The 15,101-nt window shown below is 42.8% G+C and overlaps 1 pseudogene; it reads right to left on the bottom strand.

Annotated features, from left to right (window-relative positions):
• Window positions 1–12,963: 12,963 nt before the first annotated feature.
• On the bottom strand, window positions 12,964–13,082 carry LOC132248959 (5S ribosomal RNA; annotated as a pseudogene).
• Window positions 13,083–15,101: the final 2,019 nt, after the last annotated feature.

The raw sequence follows: 15,101 nt of genomic DNA, 5'->3' as shown, positions 1-15,101 counted from the left end.
GATTACATTCTTGCTGGAGTATAGCTCATCTTAGATTCCCCTTATGTTCAGAGCATTTGTATTTTCTAGTTTCAAATTTTATTTGCATTAGAACAACACATAGAAGGCCCTGTTGCCGTAGCCTCTGTAAATACCTGTGAATAGTGAGGGACAGCTTCTGCCCTTGGGAGCAAATAGTCTAAACAGATGAGAGACCACATGGAGACACAAAGTTGAAGTGACTTGCCCAGGGGTGACAGCTGTTCAGCCAATAAGCCAAGAATGAAACCCAGCTTTCCTTCTGCCTAAGCCAGTACTTCACACTGTAAGAGGAGAAAGAGCTAAAAGCATCCTCCAGCAGAGCTAGGTATATAGGTGTGTGCCCATGCATTACTAAATAACAGGGTGCCATCTGATAGCAAAGAAGAATATGCAGCGTCATTTCATTGTCTTCCAAACTTCCACTCATCTGCATTTTTACAGACATGCTTTTGGTAAATTGGCTTCTTTTCTACCTTGGAGACCACATAACACCCTCTGCTTGAAGAAGGGTGTTTGTGCCCGAAAGCTTACAAATAATTTTTTTTTCCATCTATTTAGTTGTTCTAATAAAAGAAATCACATCTGCCCAAAGAACCTTGCTTGCCTATGTCCTTAGACCAACATGGCTACAGCCAGCAACCCTGCAGTGTCATTTCTGAGGTTTCCATGGACAGATACATTTTGTTGTCATGCCCTGTGAATGGTTTTGTATTGTCTTCAAATGATCAAGAGACCTGGGTCACAGACTCAGACTACCTGGGTGGTCTGCCTCTTCTCCATAAGGATGACCCCACCACTAACATCCCTTCACATAGCAAGGGTTCAGTACATGTGCATGTGGGTATGCACCCCATACTTAGGGTCTTATTCTTTTGAGCTCTGAAGAAGGATGCTAGAGCTGAGCATCTAATATGTAAAAGCCTGAATATTGTTTGGATGTAGGGGTGGTTTGAGAGGAGAACACTTATTTCTGTGAGGTCTGGGAAGAAATTTTGCTGTAACAAACCATCGTATTTTGGCAAGCTGCTTGGTTGCTGCTTGTCTAGATCTGTGTTTTCTTTGAGACGACTATCTCTTTGAGGCAAGGTCTGTCTGGAATTCGGTGTTTACAATGCCTAAGGCCCATCCATCCAGTATTTTCTGTACTTCAGAAAATACCACTGGAATACAAAATAATATCTACTTCTTCCAAGAGACTATCCTGGCTCCCAGCATCCTGGGATTAGTACTGAAGGGTAGGATTCCATTTTTCAAAGTTGTTGAGATTGACATGTGTCTTCATTCTGGGTAAGAACAAAACCTGCACATTTAGAAAGCCTTTGTGAGAGGAAATTCTGCAGAGTTAATCCCTTCAAACCGACTGAAACATTTCAGTCTTGTCAAAATAAAAACACTTACTGCGTCTGTCTCGGACCAAAGCTGAATGCTGACGTGATTCAAACATCGGTTTTGATTTTTGCCTTTTATGTTATAATAACCAAGAGTCAAAATGCATTAATTTCAGAATAAAAGAATTGAAATGCATCATTAAAAAAAAACAAATTATGAAAGCATTCTGTTTTCACACTGTCAGAAATGGGTTTTTATTTTTTTTTTCCCTCTTAGTTTTCCCCCAAATTGGCACGGATTAGCAAAGTAAACTGCATCCTATTGACACAGGCTTGCTTGTTTGTTTTTGTTGTTGGTTTGTTGTCTAACCAGCTGCATACGAGAGTTTATTGGCAGCAAGCTCGGGTCTCAATAGGTTGCTGACAAGCCCATAGAAGCAGAATATATTTAAAATATAGTGGCACTTACTAAGCATCACACTAGAGTTTAATTGTGCTACATGCTGTAAAAAGCTGGAAATAAAGCTACCTCCCCCCCACTGCCCCAGAGAACCTGAGGTCTATGATTATGACAAAATGCAAAAAGGTAGATGAACATACACTTGGGTACCAATTGTCTGACTTGCTCAAAAAGGTTGCCTTGAGTGATCGAACTCTTGCAAACCTAGAATTGTTTTTCCTCCGAGTTAAAGATCCTAACATTGTTTGGTGCTCAGGGTGAGGAGTGGATGATACCAATATCGAGGGAATTTGCTATATCTTTTCCAAAGATTCAGAGAGCTTTGAATCGATTCAGACCTTTTAATTGGCCCCCTGATTCGATTCGGATTCAGAGATTTGGCCACTGAATCGGGCCAAATCTTCTCCGAATTGAATTACCACCCGAAGCTTTGCAGAGCCCTAATAGTACTATCTTATGGCAGAGTCATTAAATGCAATCAAATTCACATGTAGATGGTGACCGCTGGGCACAAATTGCACCTGGTCAACTCAGCCAGCTGGGGTCCAGACTCGCAGCTCCTTCCAGTCCCTCCGCTGCCTGATGCTACCACCTGGAGCCTAGGGTTGACACCCTGTGCCTCCTGCCCCCCACAGGGCTGCTCTGCCCCAGCTCAAATCCTTGCAGTCCTGGGTGCACATGTAGACGATAAGCCTGGGAGCAGTTAACTCCGGTGCAAACTGCTCCAGAGTTTATGCCTTTGCCTTAATTGCATGTGTAGCTGCACCCACTGACAATCACTGATCATCCCAATGCTTACAAACCCCTGGTCTGGAACTCATCTGGGGATGCCCTGGTCCTGATGATGACAGTTACTGTTTGTTGGCATCAGACTGGGACAGACTCAGTCCAATGCCAAAATTAGGCTACAGACAGATAGGTAGCCAGGTCCCTTTCAGGACTCTTGAATCATTGCATCCAGTAATTTAAACCTACTCAACATGTTTAAAGTGTCAGGTTGCAGGGAGCTGGATGTGGATCCAGCACATTGCTTGCCTTGCCTTAGAGCTCCCATGGGAGCTGTAGGGCAAGGTGGTTTGAAGCATCAGGTCATCTGAACTGTGGGGCTTGCCTGACTCAGCGCTTCAAAGTGCCTAATGTCAGCTCTGGCCCTGGGTCTCAAACCAGTCCGAGGCTGTCCAGGGCTGTGGCTGACAATCAATCCCAGACGAGCCCCAGTTTTGGCACTACCTGGGGTTTGCTCCGTGAGTGACCACATTGCATGATTGAGATGTACATATCTGGCTTGCCAAAATGCACAATGTTTGAGTTGGGGGCATTAGCTCCCTCCAGTCTCACTCATGCCATGCCATTATTTTAACATCTGTCAGGGACCTAAGTTATAGATGAAGAGCATAATAGGAAGTGTTTACTCAAACCACGTGCATTTCAGGACCAACAACATGGAGCTTTGATTAGAATAAATTCTGGCTTTGGTTTGTGGAGGGCAATGTGAAACAAGGCAACAAAATAAAGCCAACCACAATTTTGACTGTGTCTAATTAATGGCATTATTTGAAACACAATTCAGTCCCTGTAAAGCAGGATAACATGTAAATACATCATTGAGAATTAAAGCAAGACAAGTAATAATTGCAATGAGTACTAAAAATGTCCTTGTATTTAAAAATAGCAGGCATTTTCCTGCTTCCAGTTTATTGAGGGAACAAAAGAAGTTAACCAAGGAATAAAAGTAATAACTTCACTAACTTTTAGCAGTAGATCTCTCTGCTTTATGCCCAGTTATGTTATTACATCAGCTGTGGTGTCTGCAGCATATTGCCTTATTAAGGTAACAAATCTGTGCTCCATCTGACTTAATTGCACTTTGCTTTTTATGATGTAGCCATGCACAAGTTGAAAAATGTTGTTCTGTTCCAATAAATCATCTCACAATTGGTATCTGTCTGCCAACGTCTTGGAAGGTCAGCTTGCAAGGAAGCTAAGTAATGAATCTACACTAATTGTTATGCAGGTATCAAAGTAATGCATGTAGTTTGTATGCCGTTTGATGTGAGTGCACACTTTTACTTACTGCAACTCATGCTTCTGTCAGATTTATTCATGAAGCAGTTGAACCCAGTTACATGTATTTAGCAAATCTGTGTGCAGCTGTTTATTTTATAAACACATTTAAACAATATGCTACCTGTCATTGTTAATGAGTGCTTAAAAAAGCTTTTTGTTTTAATACATAGCCACTGAGAAAACAAAGCCTTAGATTTTAATTAATGAGCCACACCATAGGTGTACAAAGCTGTCTGGAGAGGTAGTTTGCAGAGCATGGCACTAATTTACAGCAAGACAGCCTCACCAAGTCTAAATATGTGAAATGTATGAGTGTGGCACCCCCCAAAAATTAAGGTGGTTTTAAAAACTGCTGTAATTTAGAGCTGTTGAATGTCAGGTTTATTTTATTTGGATTCTAGTTTCAGAGCATTTAGTATTCATATTTTCCAGCTTTCCTCTGCAGCAAGGAAGACTAGAAACTTGCCTCCAAATCTCACATCACTGCTAAGATATCTAGATGGCACTTGCCCAGCTTTTAGGCATCCAAGTCATTTGAAGCTAGACCAGTGGGCAGCCGAGAGGGAAAGTGTTATGGAGACAGAGGTAGAACATGCAAGAGGGAGCTTGTCCCTGTGGTCCAGATAGGTGGACATTGCCTCAGACAGATACTTAGTTTCTCTTGGGAGAGTCTCTGATTCCCCAGAAAAAGCACATGTGCAAATGTTCAGGGTTTTTTTTTGCCCAGGGTGAAAATAGCCACTGCAGCTGAAAATTAGCCAGGGAAAAATCAGGGTTAAATCACTCCCAGGACTCTGCTGCTCTGGCAGGAAGAACATGTCCCCTTTACAATCTCCACACTGTGCTGCAGGGAAACACAGGCTGACATGGGCAGTCTGGGTCAGCCAGTCAGGGCTGCCCTTTACACTGCTGCCACTTGTCACCAGGCAGACTAAAGGACCCTCCAGTGCATGCTGAGATGTGTGCACAATGCCCGACTCCCACCCTTCATCTCTCCTGTTGCATGGTGTAAGCACTTCAAGTTATCCTCTTTTCAGGGCCTTAGCATTTGGAAGTCTGTACACACAGCTCTGAATAGGTTTCTTTACCAAGGGAACAAACCTGGAAGAATTCTTCCAGATTATTTAAATGTGTGTACACAGCCACTGTCTAGGGATAGAGGGAACCTTTGTTTCCAGTGCTGTTTGTGTATTTGCATTACATCAGTTTTAATTTCACATCATGCTGTTACACCTCAGCTCTGTATTCTTGGGCAACCCTGGCACAGGATGCAGTCTGTCTGACTCACGAAGGACTCACCCCCCTCCCTCCCTCCTCTACCTAAATGAAACTGATTAAGATGCAGTGAGAGACACACCTAAGAACCTCGCCAGATAAGGGTGATAAGAGTGATCAACCGCCCTATGTCTCATTTACATCCGAGATGGAACCAGATGACCATTCATTTACATGAGAGATGGAAAACAGAAAGCCTAAAGCAGAGACTGCAGTGAATTCTGGGACCAGAGAAGCAGGAGAGCGCTGCATGATGGGGAATCTGTGCTTCCAATGTTAATCAACCCATGTTCACACACACCCAGCTCAGCATTTATCAGACCAGTTCTAATCTGGATTTGCTAAGGACTTTTCTCCCCCCAGACACACACACACAGCTCTAAGTTTAATAGGCATCTCAGGCCGTACATTCCCCCGTCCCACTATGGGAGGCCTATTTAAACTTGATTGACTAAAACTCGGTTGCCAGGTTAGGGAATGCTGAGGCAAGAGACTGAGTCCGAGGGGGTATGGGCAACATTTGAACAATGGTTAAGGGTTCATCACAGCATCCAGCCTGCTGGAGCCCTAATCCCAGGTGTTGTCGTATCTTTCCCGAGATGACTGGTGGGAGTCCTCTCCACAAAAGGTTATGGAGCAGTCCAATAATTGCTTTAAGTCTGTTAAAAGACTATAGTAAGATCTGGAAAAGTCATGCTAAGCTGAGGCTTGTGCACAACAAGTAAAAATCCAAAATCCTGATGCTGCAAGCTATCTATTGTTCCTGAAGAAACCATGAGATATCCCATCAGTATATCTGCCATCCATAGGAATCTCAAGCTGGCTCCCAAGTATTTGGGTTACTCACTAATCTTAAGTGTTTCCTGATTATCAATCAGTTTCTTGAGATGGTCCAAACCAGATAACCCCTTGTCAATAGAAAAGACAATGATTTACACTACTGAGGGTGCTTCAAAGCAGCTGAACTGAGGGTATAAAAATCTGTAAGTGTGTGTGCTTAAGGAGGAGAAAGAAAGAGGAAGAAGAAGCAGGAGGAAAGAGGGAGAAAAGGAAAGAAGAAAACTCCTGTGCTGACACCATCCCCTGTCGTTCTTGGGATGCCGGAAGAACAGATCATTTCTCTCTTCAAGGACTGTGCTACGGACTGTGCCTGTCAGCTTTGCAGCCTGCGTACCGTGGACTCGGTGAGATTCCCAGAGTTCTCTCTCTTCTGTCTAGGCATAAACTTCTGAACCTGAACTGTATCAGTTAAACTTGAGCTAAGTTTCCCCAAATACTTAGTGAAACCAGGGTAGTATTGTCATTGTTTGTGTTTGTTTTTCTTTTGCATGTCTATTACTACTAGTACCATTATATATTTCATATGCTTAGCAATAAATAACTTTTATAGTCAAACTGGTAGTAATTGGGTATATTTTTCCTTCTCTGCTTCTTTTTCCTCCCGTGCTCTGCAGCAACGCTTCTTTTACCTAAGCTAAAGATCCCTGTGAAGCCCAAATTATTGTGAGGTTTGCTCATCAAGAGGCCAAATATTGGGATGTGCTGAGTTTGAAACACATAAGGGGATCAGCTTGTACAGGCTGATTGACCCAGTTTGACTCAGACGTGCCCTTAGGAACTGAATGCTGGCCCATGAGGGTGTCAGCTGGACACCCAGCCGGATTCAGAGGGATTCTGTTCACCTGTGTGCTTGTGTCTGACTGCAGTTTACTGTTGCTCTTATGAACTGATTCTTGGCATATGAGGGTGTCAGCCTGTCCATACTGATCAGCCAGGCCAGGTCAGGCGTGTCATGTTAATCTGGGTGTGTTTGTGTGGATGACTGATTTGGTGACTGGAGGAACCCAGTCCCATTGAGATTGAGTCCTGCAAGATAGCTCCACTGGGGGTGAGGGCTTGCAGAAGGGAGAGATACAGCTCCATATAGTAACAAAAGCAGCACATTGACAGAATCACCAAGACCCTAGAAACTATCCCTAATAAATGAGCACACCCCAAAATAATGGGCAAATTTGGTAACAATGCTGCAGTGCAGGGTAGAATTCTGTCTCTCTTGAATTGGTGCAACTCCACTGGGCCATGTCCTGTTCTTTGTTTCTGAAGTTATTTCAGTTTTGCAACTGTATCAATCATAAGAACATAAGAACTGCCAATTACTGGGTTAAAGCACAGGTGTATCTTGCCACACAGTGGCAGAAGGTGGATGCTGAAAGAGAGTGAACAGGTTATGGGCAGGGCTTTTTACACTGTTCCTCTCCCACTTGCAGCCTCCAGCATTTAAGATCCAGGAAGCCTGATTCAGAGGCTGTATCCTTAACTCCCATGCTCAATTGCTAATGGTGTACCTTTCTTCCAGTAATTTATCCAATCCTTTTTGAATCTAGTTAAACTGTCAGCTTCCACAACATTATATGGCAATGGGATCCACACTTAAATTGCACATTGTATGAAGCACAACTTCCTTTTGTTAGTTTTAAACTTATTATCTCCTAGCTTTATTTTATGACCCTAAACCACCAGTTCTTAAATTGTGAGAGATAGTACACAATAAAGTTCAATTTACTCTCTACCATATAGTATTTTGTAAACCCTTATCATCCCCTCCTCAGGCATCTCGTTTCTAACATAAATAGGCCTAGCCTCTTTAGTCTCTCTTCATATGGAATCCCTTCCACACCACTAATCATTTTTTGTTACCTTTCTCTGTACCTTCTCTAGTTTTTCTATATCTTTTTAAGGTGTGAGGATCAAAACTGGACACACCATGGATTTATAAAGGAGCATAATGGTTCTCCCTGTTTTGTTTCCAATTCTTTTCTTAATAATTCTTACCATTTTTTTTTTTTTTTTTTTTTTTTTTGCTCTTTTAATGACTTCTGATCACCGAGAGGATGTTTTCAGCCAACCATCCACAATAACTCTGAGATCTCTTTCCTGGGTGGTAACAGCTAATGTAGGGTTCATCACAGTGTAGGTAGAGTTTGAGGTATTTTTGCCCATGTGCTTCACTTTATACTTATCTATACTGAATTTCATCTGCCATTTGGTTGTTCATTCCCTTATTCATGCTAGATCCTTCTGTAGTTCTTCACAGTCCACTTTGGTCTTTATCACTTTGAATAATTTTGTGTTGTCAGCAAATTTTACTACTCACCCCCTTTTCCACATCATTTATGAATATGTTAAACAACACTGGTCCCAGCACAAATCCCTGGGAGATCTTACCCCGCTGTTTACTTCTTTCCATTATGAAACCTGACCATTGATACTCATTCTTTGTTTTCTGTCTTTCAGCCATTTTCTAATCCATGAGTAGACCTTCCTTGTAACCCCATAAGTATCTAACTTCATAAAAGAGCCTCTGATGGGTGAACCTCACCAAAGGCTCCTTTTGTCATCCAGATATATTATATCATCTCTAATCTACATGCCTATTGACACCCTCAAAAAACTCTAGTAGGTTGGCAAGCCATGATTTCCCTTTGACAAAGGCATGCTGATTCCTCTGAGCAGGTCATGTTCATCAATGTGCTGAACAATTTTTTTAAAAATATTATTATTGTTGTTATTATTGTTGTTGTTGTTTCTACCAGTTTTCCAGGAACAGAAATTAAATACATTTGGCTTAAACTAGTCATCGAGTCAAATATCCAGGACTGCCTGGAACACAGGACTCTTTATCCCAAGGCAGTGTCTACCTCTGTTAACTGCAGTCATATTGTCTCTTGCTTGCCCTCTAACTGGCCTTGTAAAGCTTTCCATCAGCTGCATGCATGGGTAACTTCAGTAGAAGGTGGCAATTAGGGCATTCAGCTGAGACATAGAACATATGGGTTCCAACTCACTGAAGCAAGGGAGGCTATAGCTCAGGACTTCCATTTTCCTGTCAAGTATTTTAACCAGTAGGTTGTTGGGTAGATTTCAATTTTTAGTTAGACAAAATCATTCAAGTAGACATCAGTGTTTAGGTCTCGAGTCCCACTAAAACATCTGTACTACCACCAGGACCAAGTACAACTGTGAACAGATAGAGGCATTTGAGTATGGGTTATGTCTCCCTGTTGAGTGAATGGAGAGCTATGCATCACCTGGAGATATGTAACTGCTGCAATCTGAAAATATAGGAAAACCCTGACATTCTTCATAGAAAAACGTGTTCAAAATTGGTCTGGATGTGCCTCCAGTGGTGTGCCAGGTTCTCCGTTAAAATAATGGAAATGCTTTGTGTCCTGACAGACAGCTCAGAATAAGCAGCGGCTAAGTTGGAGATGTCTTAGCAGCACGGTAGAGTTGAAGCCTTAACTCTCTCACCGATTATTGTGAGACTCAAGGTTGCAACAGAACCGTGAGATACAGTTATACTCCCACAGTATCTTATCTGGCTCTTTCAGCAAGAGACTGCTTGTACTCCCAGAGAAGTGTAAAAGGACCTCATATATCTGAGAATGGGGCCTTGTACTCTCAAAGGGAGGGTTTAATCAAAGATATGCAACACCTCAATTTCCTAAAACTATGCGTGCATTCTTATCTCCCTGACTTGCTTTAACGCAACCTTTCATCTTTCCAAGGGAGGTAATTTAAGAACTATATACATTACTAAATGTGTGTGTGTGCACGTGTGTGTGTGTCTGTTCGAAAAGCTACAGGTTTCCCTCATAGCATTGCCTACAGTATTACCTTTGCCCCCCCCACCCCCCCAAACGCATTGCGTTGCATACTTTATACTGACTAGTACCCTATACCAAGTGTGCTCTGTACCTATAGAAACAATGGTCCTTTGAAATTTTTATTATGGTGAGTAGTCGTTATTCATGAAAGAAGTCAAGGCATAAATACTACTTGCCAGTCATTATTTGAGCTGAGGAAATTATTTTTGGGCACAGATTTTTAGAAAAACAATGAAGTTGATTGACAAAGTCAACGCAAATTTGCAATATATTCTAAAGTGTTTTATTCAAAGGAATGTAGGTTTTAAAAAAAATTAAAATTTCAACATTTTCAAGAGAAGTCTTTTCTTTACTCCCAGTTCAAAACAGTGTTTTATTCCAAAGTTAATTTGTACTTCAATAAGCAGTAAAACCAATTTATTATTTTGGGTAAAAAACACAATTTTACCAGTGAATCAAAATAATTCTTGCTAAAATGTTCTGCAATTGCCTATTAATTGAATAATTAGTTTTTTTCAGAGCTCTAGTAAATATTTGTGCACTTGTATAACAAAGGGTTTTTCTCTAGTTTGCCTGTAATGTGTTCTTATGTTATTGCTGACAGAGCCAATCAATATTTATATTATATTCTTACACATAAAATTTAGCTGAGGTTGAACAGCTCCTAACAGAGTCTTTACAGTAACCACAAATAACTTTCACTGCCCAACTTTTATTAAATTCTGCCCCCTATTTAATTGATTAATTTATGGTGCTGTTGCAATGTTGTATATTTGTTTTCAGGTCATAAAATGCACGTATGTGAAGTGCGTGCTTTAACAATACTAGGGTCTCTGAGCTGAGAATATTCTGCAGTTGTATTACCAGTGCTAACAATAGGATTCTTTTTGCCAGAGACCGCCAAGGATTGACATGGCCCCTCATCGAATTTGGTATCAAATGAACTTTAATAGTAATCCCTAATTACTATTACAGGTTTCCACCCTGTAATATGACCTGGCAAGTGGTTCCTTTAGACATTACAGCAGCAACCTTGGTGGCACCAGCTTCGGTTCCCCCACTGTGTGTGGGGGATATTTGTTTCTGGCTTTTTAGCTTTTTAAGCAAAAAGTCCATGGCTGCCCCTGTCTCCTCCAAGACACAGCATGAACACACCCTTTCCCTCTGTCCATTACTTTTATAATTTTCTCATCCCAAATTGTCCAATCCTCAGGTTTCATACCTTATCTTTTTTGCAATACATTACTTCAATCCTACCCAGTTTTTGGTTTTGTTTGCTTTTAAGGAAACTGTTGTACCTGGTTCGTCCACCATACCAATCACAGCACTCACTTTTTCCGCTGCCTTGTAAGGTGCTACACAAGTAGTTGTATTATGATTTGATATCCTGGTGAAAAGGGACCTTGGTGCATGACACGATTGGAAACAGTTGTTCTCTCTTCTTTATGGCAACCTTTCAAATATTGAAAAACTATGATCAGATCATCCTTAACCTCCTTTTTCCCAGACACAGTTCTCCCATTTGTTCCAGTACAATTTTGCATTCCAAACCCTTTAGTATCTTTGCTGCTTTTCCCTTGAATTATCTCCAATATCCATTTGTGACTTAAGTGGGGAGCACAACACACCCCTGGGGCTAGGAGATTGCAGCCAATGTGTGGGGCACAGTCAGGACCAGGCGTCCCATAAAGTGTAGGATTCCTAGTCCCATGGTCCCCATGGCTTGGAGCCCTCTCAGCAAAGGAGCTTCCCATCTAGCCAATGCAGGGGAGCCAAGGATTGGGATCTGATTGGATTGGAGCTAAGATGAGATCCCACCATCACAGCTCCTGCCACACATGTGATTACGTGTTAAATCCAATCACACCTTTACCTGAATGTGTAGAGGGGGCCTAATAATTCACATCATTAAATTGCAAAGGATCATTAATCTAAAAAGAGTTTTTCCCTGTTAGCTCGACTGTATAAATTTGAGTTATGTTTTCTGCTTGAGCTGTGCAAAAGCATCGTTCTATTTTTTTTTTTTTCACAGAAAATTGTCTCTAATTCGTTCCAAGTTTTTGTTACCTAACATTTTCAAAATGACTGCGGAGTAGAAAGTATTTTGGTAAAAACCAAGTTAGACTAAATGTATAATGTTGAATTTTTACTTGTTTTTAGTATAGTTCCTTAAAATGGACCTTTTTTGAGTGGGGAAAGTGGGTATAACATTTCAAAATCCATGGAAGAAATTGAAAGGAAATAGGACTACACCCTGATTTAGTACCTAGGTGCTCTCTAATTGAAAAATGCATTGTATGTATGAGAGTTTCTTAGTCAGGATGCTGTGGCAACCTGGTTGTGGTGAGATCCTTTGAGGGATGCCTTGAAGTACCACACAGTATTCATAGAATCATAAAAAATTGGGTTTGAAGGGACCTCAGGAGGCCACATCTAGTTCAACCCTCTTCTTGAATCAGGACCATCCCCAACTAGATCATCACAGCCCAGGCTTTGACTAGCCTGGTCTTAAAAACCTCCAAGGATGGAGTTTCTACCACCTCCCTAGGTAACCCATTCCAGTTCCAACACCCTAGTGAGAGAGTTTTTCCTAATATCCAACTTAACCCCCCCTTGCTACAATTTGAGGCCATTGCTCCTTGTTCTGTCACCTGCCACCACTGAGAACAGCTCAGCTCCATCCTCTTTGCAACCACCCTGCAGGTAGTTGAAGGCTGCTATGAAATCCCACCTCAATCTTATCTTCTCCAGACTCAATAAGCCCAGTTCCCTCACCTTTACCCACTTGTGATAAAGAGCAACTCCTCCTCCTCTTCACCCCTGCAGCTGTGTCTACATGAGAAGCTGACTACTGCATGACACGAAGCGTTACACGACACTACGGCGCAGTAGTAACAAGCTATTGCACAGTCAACGTCACCTAAGACCTATTTGGCAATGCTACTGCACAGTAACACTGGTTAAGTGTTACTGTGCAGTCATAGATTCATAGAGGACCACAATGGATCATCGTGTCCAATCCTCTGCCCCTGGCAGGAAAAAGGACCAAGGTCAGATGACCCCAGGCAGGTGACTATCTAGCCTCCTCTTGAAAACCTCCAAGTTAGGTGATAGCACCACCTCTCCTGGAAGCCCAAGGGCAGGCAGCCTACAGCACCTGGGATTTCTAGATGGTCTCCCATCCAGGTACTAGCTGGGCCCGGGACTACTTAGCTTCTGAGATCGGACAGGATCAGGTGCAATCAGTCCGGTCTGGCCGTACTCATTTAGTACGTGTGTACTAGGCTTGTGCACGTCGACAGCTTCGGATCTGGCCGCTTCAGATGGCCACGATCCAATCCGGAGCTCCGGACCGGGTTTCTGCCTCGATCTGGCCAAAGCTTCAGAGCCGCCTCAGAGATCCAGCCGTAGGGTATAATGGGGAATCAATGAAATATCTATAACTTTGTTGTTTTTTGTCGAATTTGAATGAAATTTGCAGAGATGCTTGCAGCAATCAGAGCGATCAGAGTTACTTCCAGCAACTTGCTCTCTGCTGAGAGCATAAAACCTGCCAAGTTTCAAGAAGATCGGTGTAGGGGTTTGGGGGGAACTGTACCTCAAATTCTTGAAACCTCAACTCATGTCATGGCTGTGTGTTACAACACAGTGGGGTAAAAACTGCAGGGTGGTAGCTCTTCCTAAAGCCACAGAACCTGACAAGTTTCAAGGAGATCAGTACAGGGGTTTGGGGGGAACTGCCCCTCAAGCTGTGAACAAGCAAACCTCTTACCGTGGGTGACACTGCATGTGTTAAAGTGCACCGGGGTGACAGATGCAGGGATGGTGGCCCCTGCTGTGACACCTGCCAGCTGTGGAGGAGATGGGTACAGGGGGACTCTGGGCCCCTGCACCCCTAGCTGGTGACAGGCAAAACTCGTGCCAAGACTGTGTCTGTCTTGGGGCAGTTGATTGTCTGTATTGAGTCTTTCCTCTCCTTAGCCTAGTTTTGTAGGTGCTAATTGTGCTCGTTAAGTCATTATGTAGTAGCTAGGTCTTGTGTATTGAACTGGTCCCTGAGTCCCTGGTCCCTGAGTGAATCATGATTGCTTGATTGGTAACTGGAAACACAACAGCTGAGCAGCCAGGCCTGCAGCAGTGTCTCCCCTCCCAGGACAGGCACAGTCAGTGCCACAGCACCCATGGCACCAGTTTTGCTTGTCCCCAGTTTGAGGGGCAGTTCCCCCCAAAGTCCTGCACTGATCTTCTTGAAACTTGGCAGGCTTTGTGGCCTCAATGAGAGCTACCATCCTGGCAGTTTTGACCCCCCTGTGTTGTAACACATAGACGTGACAGGAATTTTGCTTTCAAAAATTTGGGGTACAGTTGCCCCCAAACCTCTGCACGGATCTTCTTGAAACTTGTCAGGCTTGGTGGCCTCAGAAAGAGCTACCACTCCTGCAGTTTTGACCCTGCTATGTTGTAACACCTAGACGTAACATGAGTTTTGCTTTCAAGAATTGGGCTGTTCCCCTCAAACCCCTGTACCGAGCTTCTTAAAACTTGGCAGGCTTCATCCTCTCTGCAGAGTCTACCAACCCTGAACATTTAATCTAAATCATACAACCCCCCCCCCCCCAAAGTTATAGGTATTTTATTGTTTCCCCATTATACCCTATGGCTGGATCTCAGAGGTGGCTCCGAGGCGGCTCTGAATCGTTCGGGAAGCTGAACGAGGCCAGTGTTTTGACCCGGATGTGCTGCTTTGGACCCCAAAGCATCTGAAGCTTCCCCGGATCTGAAGCTCTGTCCAAAGCCTCGCACGGCCCTAGTGTGTACTAAATAACTGTACAGTAGTTACACAAGTACTAAATGACTGTGCAATAATGACTGCACAGTCAGCACCTTGTGTAGCCATTTGTCCTGTTTTTTCATTATTTTCAAGGGGAAGTCCCTTGATATGCTGGCAATGCTCCTACTAATGCCGCACTGTTGGCATTGTGAAGTGTGCAGACACCTACACATGGTTCATAAAATAAATTCAACAATTTCAATAGTAATCCATAGTGTCAAAAATGTTCTGGCCTGTTCTGATATTTTTCAGGTCTTTGCAAGAGAAAATGTGCTCTGTTCTTTTTTGAAGGGGTACCTTTAGTCATAAGTAGTGCCTTAAGTCTGAAAAGGCTGAGAACTGCTGGTATACACTATACCCTGCAAATGTAGGCAACATTCTTGCAACTAAATCTGTTGCCTGACCCCTCCTGATCAAATACAGTCATAGCAGTGACTACAGCTTCGTGTTCA

Source organism: Alligator mississippiensis, chromosome 2 (assembly GCF_030867095.1).
Source record: "Alligator mississippiensis isolate rAllMis1 chromosome 2, rAllMis1, whole genome shotgun sequence".
NCBI lineage: Eukaryota > Metazoa > Chordata > Crocodylia > Alligatoridae > Alligator > Alligator mississippiensis.
This window is presented reverse-complemented; position numbering and strand designations above follow the sequence as displayed.